This window comes from Aotus nancymaae, unplaced genomic scaffold, assembly GCF_030222135.1.
Source record: "Aotus nancymaae isolate 86718 unplaced genomic scaffold, 86718_ANA_hifiasm-v0.15.2.pri h1tg000014l, whole genome shotgun sequence".
Classification (NCBI taxonomy): domain Eukaryota; kingdom Metazoa; phylum Chordata; class Mammalia; order Primates; family Aotidae; genus Aotus; species Aotus nancymaae.
In genome coordinates this window covers 42,011,004-42,024,996 of record NW_026988425.1, presented here as the reverse complement: position 1 = coordinate 42,024,996, position 13,993 = coordinate 42,011,004, and positions in this window count along the sequence as shown.

Here is a 13,993-nt window from a genome sequence, read left to right as displayed (position 1 = left end):
GGATAAGCTAGGGTGAGGCTTAGACATGATGAATACAGCTGGAGACATCATGGTAGAGTCTGGAGGTCTCTTCGGGGGATCACTTCCAAAAGTGCAGATTTTTAGAGAAACCAGAAAGGTTCCGGAAAGTGATATTTTCCTTTTGCTTAATGGCAGTTTCATGCTTCCTCTATAAGAAAGGAGTTTGTAGTGTCAGTATATTTGACAAATTGGGGAGAGGGAAGATTCAAGAGCTTGAAATTGCATTGCACTTCCCAAAGATGGAGAAGACATCAGGGATGAATTTCAAAGGTCAAAGGTGATAGAAATGGGTAACTGCCCTTTGAAGATTTCAAGGGGAGACAGAGCAGAGGCCTCACCATCAATCTACACATCCTCTGCTAGAGTCTTGCAGTTTTTATTTCCCCTACCATCTTTCAACAATTATTCCCATATTTCAAGGCCATCTGACAGAGTTAACCATCAGAATTAAACAGCAGTTCCCACAGAGTTCCATCGCCTGAAGAGGTACCTGGTTGCCAGGGCAGGCCTGGAGCCTGGGTCCGGCAGCACTGTGTCTGGCAGCACTGTGTCTTTCACTCTCCACTGAGGTCTTGGACTGAGTGTAAGGTTTGAATGAAGCAACCGAGGTTCCAATGAGGCAACTGAGGACAGTTATTGAAATAAAGAAATTTAATCGGTTCCCGGGAGAGGTTCTGTGGTCCGACACAAGGGGCCGGAGAAGTCGCACTGACTTTCGGGGGCGTGGAGTTTTTATGGCATGGGGAAGGAGCAACAGCGAGGCCCTCTGATTGGCCCTGAGGGAACCGGATTGGAACAGGGTAGGCCGTTGTTGGGTAACGGATGGCTGGGCGGGCTTTCCGGTGCAAGAGCTGGCTAGGATTGCATCAGCCGGGGCGTGGTTGGTTTGGCGTGTTCCTGGGCAGAGCATACAGCCGCGGGAAGGTGGGGGAGGGTATCAGGGAGCCTTCTGGGCTAGGCTACCGGCCTGACACTGAGAGCCTCAAGTTCCAAAGAGATGAGATGTCAGCTTTGCCCTTAGGAGCCTTGAGGGCTCCAACCAGGAGAAGGGTCCAGCCCAGCCACTGGAAGGTCTGTTCTCTGCAGTGGGAAACGGTTAGGGACTCGTATGGCTTTGTTTTTACTTTGTTCCCAGCCCTGCCCAATCCGCCCGGTTCTCAGTCCCTACACTGCCTCCTTTTCCCATGCACATCGCAAGTGGTCGGTTGCTGGGACCCTGGGTAATCAGGGATCCTGACTTCGCTATGAAAAATAAAGGCCTTCTCTTTTTTTTCTTTCTATTTTCGAGGCTGAGTCTCACTCTATCGCCCAGGCTGGAGTGCAGTGGCACGATATCGGCTCACTGTAACCTCTGCACCGCCCCCACCCCCGCCCCGACCCACCCGCCAGTTCAAGCGATTCTCCTGCCCCAGCCTCCTGATTAGCTGGGATTACAGGCATCTGCCACCGCGCCCTGCTAATTTTTGTATTTTTGGTAGAGACAGGGTTTCGCCATCTTGGCCAGGCTGGTCTTGAACTCCTGACCTCGTGATCCACCCATCTCGGCCTCCCAAAGTGCTGGGATTACAGGCGTGAGCCCACGCACCCGGCCTTGAAAAATAAAGCTCTTCTTAAGCGGGAGGGAATTCATCTAAGGACGGAGGGTGGGAGTAGTGCCCGCAATACTTTGTTGTAGTGGCACTACGTGGGCAGTTAATCCGTTGCAGCCCACTCGTTTCTCAGTGCCCATGGTTTCTCACTGACACTGCAGCTCGTTTCTTAGAGCCAGGGGATGTTCATGGACAGCACCATCGAGCCAGAAGCAGTATTTGTGCTGGTAAGCCATTTCCCACTTGTCGAAGTGTACTAGGTCCCAGGCCCTCTGGTTTGTCGAATCTGCGGGTCCCGCGCGAAGCACCTATAGGTAAACTCAGCCGGCAGTTTCTCGTTAGCACTTTCGCTATTTGAACACACCAGGAAACTATGTGGTGGCTCCTGGCAGTCCCTTTCACCATCTGAGGACCGTGTCCTAAAGTCGGTGTCACGGTCGCAGCACCCGGCGTTTCGTTGGCTTTTTCGCCAGCAGCGCCGAGTGGTGGGGTTTTCTGTCACAGCACTTGTTGCACCGAATTTCTCGGTCCCAGAACCTCTCTTTTCCGAGGTCGACATTTTCTCCGCGACAGCACCGTTAGTTGCGCCAAAACGGATATTGTCCTTGGCAACCCCTCCGGCTGGCGTCACTCGCAGGCTCCCGGCACTGCTATTTCGCCGAGTCGAGTTCTTTGGTCGCGGCACAGTTTGTTGGTGGATGCCTCCATTTTCTCGGTGGTGGCAGCACTCAGGTCGCCGATCTGAGGGATTTGGAGTCGCAGCCAGTTGCGCCGAGTCTGGCATTCCCGGGCGGCGGCGGCGACGACGCTGGGCTGGGGAGCCCGCTGCTCCTCGGAGTCGGTGGCGGAGAGCTGTCTGGGCGTCGTCTCTTCCCAGAGCCACCAGCGCCGCCGCACGGGCTCCAGCTTGGCCTCCGGAACCCAGTCCTGTGGCCGCGCCACTCACACCTCTGTGCAGGCCCCTGCAGTTTCTCGCGTCGTTGGCTTCTTGGTCCTAGCAAGTTTCGATTTCTCGGTGCCTGTGATTTCTACCTCTTGTCCAAGTCAATAGCCAAAATGTGATTTTCTCAGCCCAGGCAAGTCCCGATTTAGGACAAACCCCGGTCTAGTCTTGGCTGCGATTTTTTGACCCTAGGAAGTCACTATTTAGCTGTGTAGCAAGGGAGACTTAACTGTGCGATGGTGATTTCTTCTCTTTTCTTTGATTCTCTTTCTTTTCTCTTTCTGTCTTGATAAGGGTCTGGCTCTGTCGCCCAGGCTGGAGTTCAGTGCTGCGATCTCCATCTCGGCTGACTGCAACCTCTGCCTCCTGGGCTGAAGCGATCCTCCCACCCCAGCCTCTGGAGTAGGTGGGACCACAGGCACGCACCACCACGCACGGCTAATTTTTTTGTATTTTTTTGTAGCGATGGGGTTTCGCCATGTTGCCTGGGCTGGCCTCAAACTCCTGAATTATTAGTCCCACCAAATCAGAGTTTAGTTATTTCTTACCGTGGCAAGTTGAGATTTATTCCAGTTTGCGATTTCTAGTCGTAACAATTCTGGCTTTAACCATGCCTACATAATTTTTGTAGTAGCAAGTTCCTGTTTCGTAATAGGAACCCCCTTTATAGCCATGCGTACGGTTTATAACTCCTGTATTAATCTGGGTACTGCAAAATGCAATTAAAAAAACCAATTTAGTAGTGTCTGGAATCTTTTAGTCATATCAAATTAGATTTCGCAGTAGTCTCGTCCTGGCTATGGTGGTGATTTTTCACTCATATAAAAGTTCAGGTATGTAAGCTACAGGAAATTTTTGGTGTCGCAAATGCCGGTTTCGCTATAGCTGTTTCTCCTGAATCCGAGGAAACTTTGGATAGGCGCACAAGAGAGGCACGGGTTTAGTGCTAACAAATAGAATGGTAGTATGGCACCGTTCGACACTTTGCAATTTCTGTGTGTGTGTGTGTGTGTGTGTGTGTGTGTGTGTGTATCTTGTTCTGGGAGCAAAGTTATTGGTGTATTCTATTTCATTTCTATTTGCCTTTAAAATTTTCAGGCCAGGTACGGTGGCTCACACCTGTAATCCTGCACTTTGGGAGGCCGAGGCGGGCGGATCACAAGGTCAGGAGATCAGACCATCCTGGCTAACATGGTGAAACCCCGTCTTTACTAAAGATACAAAAAATCAGCCAGGCGTGGTGGCACGCACCTATAATCCCAGCTACTCTGGAGGCTGAGACAGGAGAATCTCATGAACCCAGGAGGCGGAGTTTGCAGTGAGTCAAGGTCGTGCCACTGCACTCCAGCCTGAGCAACAGAGCGAGACTACGTCTCAAAAAAAAAAAAAAAAAAAATCATTACTTTAATTTAAATGTTACGGTATTTTTTTTTTTTTCTTACCCACTGGCTTTCCTGGTAAAGTAAATGTTGTGTTTATTTTCTACTGATTTTCAGTATCATGTCTCAGGTTCCTGCTAACTTGCCTTCTCCCGTGAGCACCAGGGGCGAGCTGGTGCCGGACCCTTAGGGTTCTCTTCCGCGGCTCTGCTCCTATGCCGAACTGGCGGTTTCGCATCGCACTTTCGCCAGTAGCGGCGACTCCTTGTTTTCTCGGCTGCTCCCTTGGTGAAGCTGAATAAAACAACGTTCCTTGTTCACAAGACTCAAACATTCTTTGTGGCATCGCTTCCTGTGCCCTAGCACCGCTACTTTCCCCGGGCTGGCTGTCTGTTTCAGTACCGTGATTGGCCAGACTTTGGCTGACAGGGCTTGGCCTCAGTTTTTCTGTCACTGGCGTATTTCACTAGGTAGGCGCTTTCTCGGCGGAAGCACCGTACAACCTTCCAAGCCCTGATATTTCTGAGAGACAACAGTTTCTTAGTGGTAATACCTTAACTGAGCCAAAAATATAGTTTGCCGCTGGATACACTGCTAGTTGTTCAGTGTCGGCACTTGCTATTGATGCAGGATTTTGGTTCCTTAGCTCAGCTAAGTCCGGGTTCTTTTTCTTTCTTTTCTTTTCTTTGTTTTGGAGACGGAGTCTCGCTCTGTCGCCCAAGCTGGAATGCAATGGTGCCATCTCAGCTCACTGCAACCTCTGCCTCCCAGGTTCAAGAGATTCTCCTGTCTCAGCTTCCCGAATAGCTGGGATTACAGGCACACACCACCACCCGGTTAATTTTTGTATTTTTCGTAGAGACGGGTTTCACCAAGTCACCGTGTTGGCCAGGCTGGTCATGAACTCCTGACCTCAGGTAGTCCATCTGCCTCGGCCTCCCAAAGTGCTGAGATTACAGGCGTGAGCCATCGTGCCTGGCCAAGTTCGGGTTTTTGTCTCATTATCAGGAAGAAATGGGCACGTGGGCATTGAAGAGTAAGTGGAGTAGAATTTATTAAGCGACAAGGAAAGCTCACAGCAAAAAGAAGGGTCCTGAAAGCAGGTTTCGGGTTGCCCCCTTTACATTTGAATACAAGAGCTTTTATATAAAAGCTGATGAGACTGTGTTCCCTGTTTGTATAAGGTGCGAATTCCTGGTGGCTCCACCACCATTCCCCCTGTCCGCATGCGGGCCCTTAGTCCTTAGAGGGCATATTTAGGCCAGCCCCATGTGCAAGTTCCCTTATTCCAGAGGTTCTTTGGGGACCTTTCCCTTACTGTGTGCCTAAAGCAATCTGGCTAACTCCTTTTACTATGTCCCAGTACCCCGTTTCCTTATACTGGTACTCAGTTACAGCACCGCTCATTCGCCCAAGCAGGATTGATCTCCGTGGCAGCACTGCTGATGGGTCGATCGCGCCGCTTCTCCTAAACAGTATCTCTAGTTGTGGGGTCCTTGCACTACCATAGCGGCTCTTCATGGGTCGTGGACTTGCAGGACGTTTGCCACCTCCATCCCATGCTGCCTCCCTAGGTTCAGCTGCGGGGCAAAGGAACAAACTCCTGCAAAAGAACAACCTTGAGGGTTAGATATTTAGGAGCCACATTTATAGAGGCTTTTCTTTCATTAAAAAAAAAAACAAAACACACACACACACACACACACACACACAACTGGCCATTGGAAGCATGACATTGAGTAATAGAGATATCATAGTCCTTATTTTAAGACTTTTTTTTTTTTTTTTTTTTGAGACGGAGTCTCGCTCTTGTTACCCAGGCTGGAGTGCAATGGCGCGATCTCGGCTCACCGCAACCTCCGCCTCCTGGGTTCAGGCAATTCTCCTGCCTCAGCCTCCTGAGTAGCTGGGATTACAGGCATGCGCCACCATGCCCAACTAATTTTTTGTATTTTTAGTAGAGACGTGGTTTCACCATGTTGACCAGTATGGTCTCGATCTCTTGACCTCGTGATCCACCCGCCTCGGCCTCCCAAAGTGCTGGGATTACAGGCGTGAGCCACCGCGCCCGGCCCAAGACATGTTTTCATAACTGGTACATGCACTTAAATTTGTTTATCTACTTGTTTATAATAATGCAATAAACCCTAAAATTGACACACTCTAATTTTCAGCAGTTATTTCAGAGCAGCATGGCATCCATTTCCTGTTGTTCAATTTCTCTTTCCAGCTCCTTTACATTTCTTTTTTTTTCTTTTTTTTTTTTTTTTGAGACAGAGTCTTGTTCTGTCGCCAGGAGCCAGGCTGGAGTGCAGTGGCGCAATCTCGGCTCACTGCAATCTCCGCCTCCTGGGTTCAAGCAATTCTCCTGCCTCAGCCTCCTGAGTAGCTGGGACTACAGGCGCGCACCAGGACGCCCAGCTAATTTTTGTATTTTTTAGTAGAGACAAGGTTTCACCATGTTGACAAGGACAGTCTTGATCTCTTGACCTCATGATCCGCCCGCCTCGGCCTCCCAAAGTGCTGGGATTACAGGCGTGAGCCACCGCGCCTGGCCTCTTTTTTTTTTTTTTTTTTTTTTTTTTAATAAAGACGAGGGTCTCACCATGTTGGTCAGGCTGGTCTTGAACTCCTGACCTCAGGTGATCCACCTGCCTTGGCCTCCAAAGTGCTTGGATTACAGGCGTGAGCCACCGAGCCCGGTCCATTTCTATTTTTAAAATGTTATTTTTTTTTTCAAATTCCATCCTGCCTTCTAAAACCATCTCATCATATTCTCAAATCCTTCTGGCTCTTTGTATTTTTTGTAGAGATGGGTTCGAATATTTTCTGGTATCATTTTAAATGGTGATATTTTCTGATATCATTTTAAATGGTGATATCTTTTCCTGTTATTTCCTTTTTTTGGCAATTCTTCTCTATAGAATTGTAGAATTTAACAGTCTTCTTATTTTGTTTTTGTTGCTCCTAATTAAATTTTTTTTTCCCCTTTAAGCTCTGTTGGGCCTGAGTGCCTGTGATTTCTAAGTCATTTCCAAAAATCTGATTCCATGGTGCCCTCAAAGCCCTCATCTCTATGGCTAACATAGGAGATGAAAGCTCAGTTCCCAGAGTACACAAATGCCAGCCACTAGAAGAAACAATGAGGAGAGGGAGAGAAAGAAAAGCAGACAGTAAGACTTCAGAACAGGAGGTGAGAATGGTCACATGGGAAGCCCGCTCCATGTCCAAATCACAAAAACACTTTCCAATTCCACTTTGACAATTTATTGCCATTTTTTTGTATTGATAATTGGTATTTAATCAATCTAACCAGAAGTGCAAGGAAAAGACAGTTTTATTCTCATGTTCTATTTAGATTTTTGCACCTAAACTCCTCTATATTCAAATTTAGAACTGTGAATGTGTGAAAAAAAAAAAAGTCCTCATAGCTAGACAAAATTAATGTGAACACCAAGTTTCTAGGTTTTAGTTTCTAATAACTAAGGTGACAGAAAAGCTTCAACATCCAAAGGGTAATTGCTTCTGCATGTTTTTTCCATCTCTTTCTAAAGACAACCATTTTTCTGTTCCTGACACACTGCAGGTTGAAGCTATGGTGATGCATAAATCTTTCTTCTGGGATTCCTGCAGGAAGGAGTGAGTCTCAGATGCTGAAGGCCCCGAAATGGTAGAGATTGTAAGAGAATAGCCTCCCTGGGCCAAGTGTGCACTGGTGATGTACTTAAGCCTCCAGTATTGTTGAATCTTGAAGTTTTGCTAAATATTGTTTTGCTGGATCCAATCCATGTGGATTTTTGAGGTGGACGGGCCCCACACTGGCAGAATTCTGCAACTGCCTGGAATGTCTGACCTGGAGCTGATGCCCTGGAATCCCATGGTTGTCAATTCAAAAGGCACAGGGCTGGGGGTCTTCCTCATGTCCCCCTAAATTTAAATTCCACCTCCACCCTGTTAATGTAAACTTCAGACCATTGAAGGAACGTTTATTGATGGTTGTTCTCTGCTCTCAGCAGGGAGGCCAAGCTCAGTTTCAAGAGAACCCAAGAACAGTGGCCCACTGCCCCTTCCCACCCTGTTGGTATCCATAGCTATTCAAAGGCTTCCTGGAGTTCGGCCTCCAGCTGTGACCTGGGTACCAGTCCCTTTCATGCCACTGCTCACCTATATGTATTTCTAATCCTGACTCCACCCACCTCAAATCTGTTTCACAGGTGGAGAATATGGAAGATGGCTTTAATTATCAGGTACAAAGAACTATGAATTCTGAGAAGATCTAAAAGTTCCTTAGCACATAATATTGATTCTGCAAATAGAATTTTTCCAATTGAAAAACTTGAGGCATTCAAAGGGGAAGAACGAAATATAGAAGGACCTCCACTGCAGAGACTTCCAGCTCTAGGCAGGGCACAATCTTATGAAAGCCCACAAGAGGCCGGGTGCGGTGGCTCACGTCTGTAATCCCAGCACTTTGGGAGGCTGAGGCGGGTGGATCACGAGGTCAAGAGATCGAGACCATTCTGGTCAATATGGTGAAACCCCGTCTCTACTAAAAATACAAAAAAATTAGCTGGGCATGGTGGCGCGTGCCTGTAATCCCAGCTACTCAGGAGGCTGAGGCAGGAGAATTGCCTGAACCCAGGAGGCGGAGGTTGCGGTGAGCCGAGATTGCGCCATTGCACTCCAGCCTGGGTAACAAGAGTGAAACTCCGTCTCAAAAAAAAAAAAAAAAGAAAGAAAGCCCACAGGAACAGCATGAAGGCTCCCACTGGGGTACATGAGCTCCTTCCAGGGCATTGATAGGATTTATGCAATAAGCCATGACCAAGACTGGGGTCCCTTTCTTTTCTGGGTTCTAGTCTATCCTAAGCCTTAGTTTTCAGCAATTTCTTGGGGGCATCTGGTTCTCTGAGAGTTGCTCTGGGCATCTATCTGTCCACCTTCTCTGGCTGGCATCTCCTGGCTGGTGCAGGGCCCATTGTTTTGTGTTGTCTGTAGCATACACCTATTCTTCAAGTGAGTGTAGCTCCTTTGTGGTTTCAGCCATTGGTCCCCAGACATGTGGGTCTCAGTAGCATTTTTGTCCCCTTTAAACTCCAGGAATGACTGTAGCCTATGTAAGCCCAGCATGGCAGCCTGAATGCACTGCACTTCATATGTGCACAGAACTGGGGACATTGGCAGTGGTGGCTGAGTCCAGTGAAGTTGTCCAGTGCCCAGTCCCATCTTCTTTTAGGTTTAAGTCCAGTGGCATGTGGAATTCTGGAGGTGCTGCCTTCAAGACAGCTCTTCCAAAGATGATGAATGGAACTCCATATTTTAGCCTCCAGATCAGGCCAAGCTATGTGGCTGGTCTAGGAAAGGCAGTAAATGATTCAGTCCAGTACGGAGTGTGCTTTTATAATATATTCTGTCATATACAGAATGGCAGACACCAAAGTCCAAATAGTTGGGAGATGATCACTAATTTGCCTGGAAAAATTACTCCGGGACCTGATAGGATTAAGGTGAAAAGTATAGGCACAGTTGAAAGTCAACAAGGTTGTTATGATTGAATCAGGCAAGAAACAAGGAAGTGAGGGAAATTCCACGGGAGAGTACAGTTCAGTTACTAACAGTATCTATTGATGGGAGAAGAATAGTTTTTCCTTGCCCATTGCCAGGGTCATGGCTTACAATCTTATAACAAAACACATATTAACAAGAGAAAAGCACTAAAAAATTATTTAGTGGGCTGGGCGTGGTGGCTCACACCTGTAATCCAAGCACTTTGGAGGCCAAGGCAGGGGGATCACCTGAGGTTGGGAGTTCAAGACCAGCCTGACCAACATGGTGAAACCCCCTCTTTATTTTTAAAAATAAATAAATAATTTTAAAAATTAAAAAAAATTATTTAGTAAAGTTTTCCATGACAAGAGAGCCTCAGAAATGATCAGAGACCCAATGAAAAGTATGTATTTTTATGCTTGAATTTTATGGACAGTCATGTAGAAGATGATTGAACAAAAATATATTATCTAGTGCTAATAAATGAGCTCTGAGGAAGCCAGAAATGGCTGTCTGTTCAGATTCTTTTTAGCCTCTGGGTGGGGAAGTACCCCTCTGGAACAAGGAAGGGTTTTATGTTCTACTTTCAGGGAGGTAGGTCAGAGAATTCTTTTATGGCCAGCTGTCACACAGAAAGGCACAGTGTTTGTGATAATACTGACCTTCTTGCTTCTGTGGTTTCTCAATTGCCAAGGTACCATGAAACCTTCTCATGGCCGGGCGTGGTGGCACGTGCCTATAGTCCCAGCTACTTGGGAGGCTGAGGCTGGAGGATCTCTTGAGTCCAAGAGTTCTGGGCTGTAGTGTGCTATGCCGATCGGGTGTCCGCACTAAGTTCAGCATCAATATGGTGACCTCCTGGGAGCAGGAGACCACCAGGTTGCCTAAGGAGGGGTGAACCGGCCCAGGTCAGAAACGGAGCAGGTCAAAACTCCCCTGCTGATCAGTAGTGGGATTGTGCCTGTGAATAGCCACTGCACTCCAGCCTCGGCAACATAGCGAGACCCCATCTCTTTAAAAAAAAAAAAAGAAAGAAAGAAGGAAACCTTCCCATGAAGTTTCTCAGTTCAGGAACTGAGTCGCTATATTATCTAATTGTCATCATACCAGTCCCTCAGTCCTGAGAATAGATCAGTCCAGTTAAACAGTTAACAGGACTGTCTCAAGTCAGGTGGTGGGATTGCAGATGGGCTTTCACCAAAGTTAGACCTCTATATGATGCAATCAATCATTCATTTAATAAGAGATATTTTCATTGAAACAAAAGAAAAAAATTAATGGTTAGAACCAACAATAAACTCAGTTTTTTGAGTCCAGAGGGCAGCCAGTCAGGAATTTCTAGATGTTGTGTTTGAAGCGTCTTCAGTTTGATTGGGGGCGGGCAGTGGCAATCTGACAGAATATCCTGGTTTGCAATTTGCATGAGGTATTCTGATGAAATTTCTGAGTAGTCCATACGTGAGTTGTGGTTATTTCTCTGCAACCTATATTAAACTATCCAGCTTCAGCTTACAGGACTTCAGGAAAAGCATAGTTTAATTTCAGCAATTCCAAGCCAGAAGGATAGAAGAAAAATCAGAAATATTAGTTTGAAGAGCCATAGGTAGATGTTTTCTTCTTTTCTTTTCTTTTTTTTTTTTTTTTGTGATGAAGTCTTGCTCTGTCGCCCAGGCTGGAGTACAGTGTCACCATCTCCACTCACTGCAACATTCACTTCTGGGTTCAAGCAATTCTCCTGCCCCTGCCTCCCAAGTAGCTAGGATTACAGGCACACACCACCACACTCAGCTAATTTTTGCATTTTTTTGTAGAGATAGGTTTTCACTATGCTGGCCAGGCTGGTCTCAAACTCCTGGCCTTAACTGATTCACCCACCTCAGCCTGCCAAAGTGCTGGGATTATGTAAAGGCGTGAGACAATGTGCCCAGCCTCGTTTTATGTTTCTTTTTTTGAGACCGTGAGGGAAGGTGTTCTCTTTCCGGGTCCACAAGGGGGCGCAGGTTTAAGGGCAAGAACTTCCCAGTGCCATGCCCCCATCCCATCTCTCTCCATCCGGGGGATTTAACTGTGTCTGTTTTTATTTTCGCGGCGGGAAGAATCAAAAGTCAATCACTCCAGCGGAAGTTCTAAGGAACTCTTTTCATTGGCCAAGGGTCTTGGCGAAGGTGGGTGTTCCTCCCAGGTTAAAAGTCCCCTTCTTCCTGACCCCTTTGGACTCCATGTTTGGATCCCCTTCTACAAACACTCACTTCGTGGAAGCCGTCTTTCTCCTGGATTTTCCCCCTCTGGGATCCCCTTCCACCCAGTGTGGAAGCTTTCTCTCTTCCTCTTCTCTTTCTCTATCTAAATAAATGTTCCTGCAAACACTTTTCGAGTCGGGTATTTACCCTGGTCTCCTCTCCCATTCTTGAGAGAGTGATAGACCAAAAACCTGGAGAAACATCCTCTCATGGGAGCTGAGGGCTCCCCTGAACCCCAAAACCTCAACAACAGTCTTGCTTTGTCATTGAGGCTGGAGTGCAGTGGCACACACAAGGCTCACTGCAGCCTCAACCTCCTTGGCTCAAGCAATCCTTTGACCTCTGCCTTCCAAGCAGCTGTGATCACAGGCACATGCCGCCATACCCAGCTAATTTTTGTACTTTTTGTAGCAACGATGTTTCGCCTTTTTCCCAGGCTGGTCTTGAACTTCTGGGCTCAAGTAATCCTCCTGCCTTGGCCTCCCAAACTGCTGGGATTACAGGCATGAGCTCTGACACCCAGCCCATTGCCAGATATTACAGGAACAAAAAATTCAAGATCCAGTCTAGATTTCAGGTAGATGACAAAACCTCAAAAACAATGAGCTAGAATCTAATAACAGGAGCACTGTAGTATTTTTTTCTGAAAATTTTTTTCTCTGTACTTACCCCCTTTTTTATCAAACATCATCAAAGTATTAGCAATTTGTTTGCAAAATAAATTTAGTGTATTTAAAGTTTGCCTAATTATTTACACAAATGCAGCAGGAATAGTGGTTTAGCACATAGGCTCTCTTTAAGTTGGCTTTTGGACCTTTTAATAAGGAATCTCAAATTAGACTTTTAATAGCCTCTCAAGGCTAGGAAACCCTACCAGGATCTTGGTATTACATTTTGCCTGCAATACCTATAGATTTGGGTGAATTCTCCTTTTGTCAAAGTCCTCCAAATATCCTGATGTTCCTGAGCCTGCCAGGAAGTGACATTTCTTACTCACCTGTAAGGCCAGGAACCCTTTTAAGCCAGGCCAGTTTATCATGTCTGGAGTGTGTTCTATTCCTAAAAACCACAAAAGAAATAAAACAATGATATTATATTCTACATGGTAACAACTCTGAACCTTTGTTCTAGCAGTGGAAATATAATATCTCTAGGGATTAAGCCCAGTCTCCAGAATGTACCCAAGGCCATAGGAAAATATGTTTTTAAACAGCACCTCCAAGGATGAGCTGAGGGTTTGTCAGTATAGAGGAAACTGTCACAAGGTGATCCCTCTTTTCTTTTGAAGCAGTAAAGGAAGTTCTCATTCTCCCACATTCTTTGGTCAAAACATGAGCTATGACCCAGCTTTGTAGTTATTGTCATGCTACCTTACATGCATGTAAATCTGTTAAGGCTAACTCAATACTAGTGTTCTCTCTCTCTCTTCTATTGGGTACACAGGGGTCTTTTTGTTGTCAGGATTGTTTTATTTCTCTCACAGTGGATATATTTTTCCCCTTTCTTTCCTCCTAAGTGAATTATTCTTAGAAGCAGTCATAGATAGGGCTTCCCAGAAGATGGTTCCATGTGATCAAGCAACCTGTTGTGTTCAGAGTAGGTTCAGTTCATAGAACCCAATGTTCATACAAGTAGTGGGGGATTCTCTTTAAGAAAAAGAATTAAAAATTTGAGTACAAAATTACAGACCTGTTCAAAGGAATCCTAAAAGCTAAGCTTCCTTAGCTGCATAGTAAATTTGCCTCTGACACTGCATGATACCCAGTAAGGGCCAATGAGGTAGCACAGCACTGAATTGTCTCTTACCCCTTCCTGTTCCACTTACCCTCTCTTTTAACTCTCATTTTCTGAAAAAAACTACTGAATTTAAAAGTGTCACATTGGCCAGGTGTGGTGGCTCATGCCTGTAATCCAGGCACTTTGGAGGCCAAGGCGGGTGGATCACTTGAGGTCAGGAGTTCAAGACCAGCCTGCAGGCGAGGCGGGGCAGGGCAGGGCGGGGGAAGGTGGTCCAGGGTCCCGCGCCTCGCCCCTCCTCTGTGGAGCGACGGCCTCGCGAAGTGGGTGTTCGCTCGCGTTAGAGGCCACCGCCTGAGGACTGATGAACAGCAAGAATGTTACCCCATTGGCTTCTGGCTTGCATAGGTTCTGAATAAAAGTCTTCCGTACAGCCAGGCATGGTGGCTCGTGCCTGTAATACCAGCACTTTGGGAGGCCGAGGTGGGCACCTGAGTTCACGAGTTCAAGACCAGCCTGACCAACGTGGAGAAACCC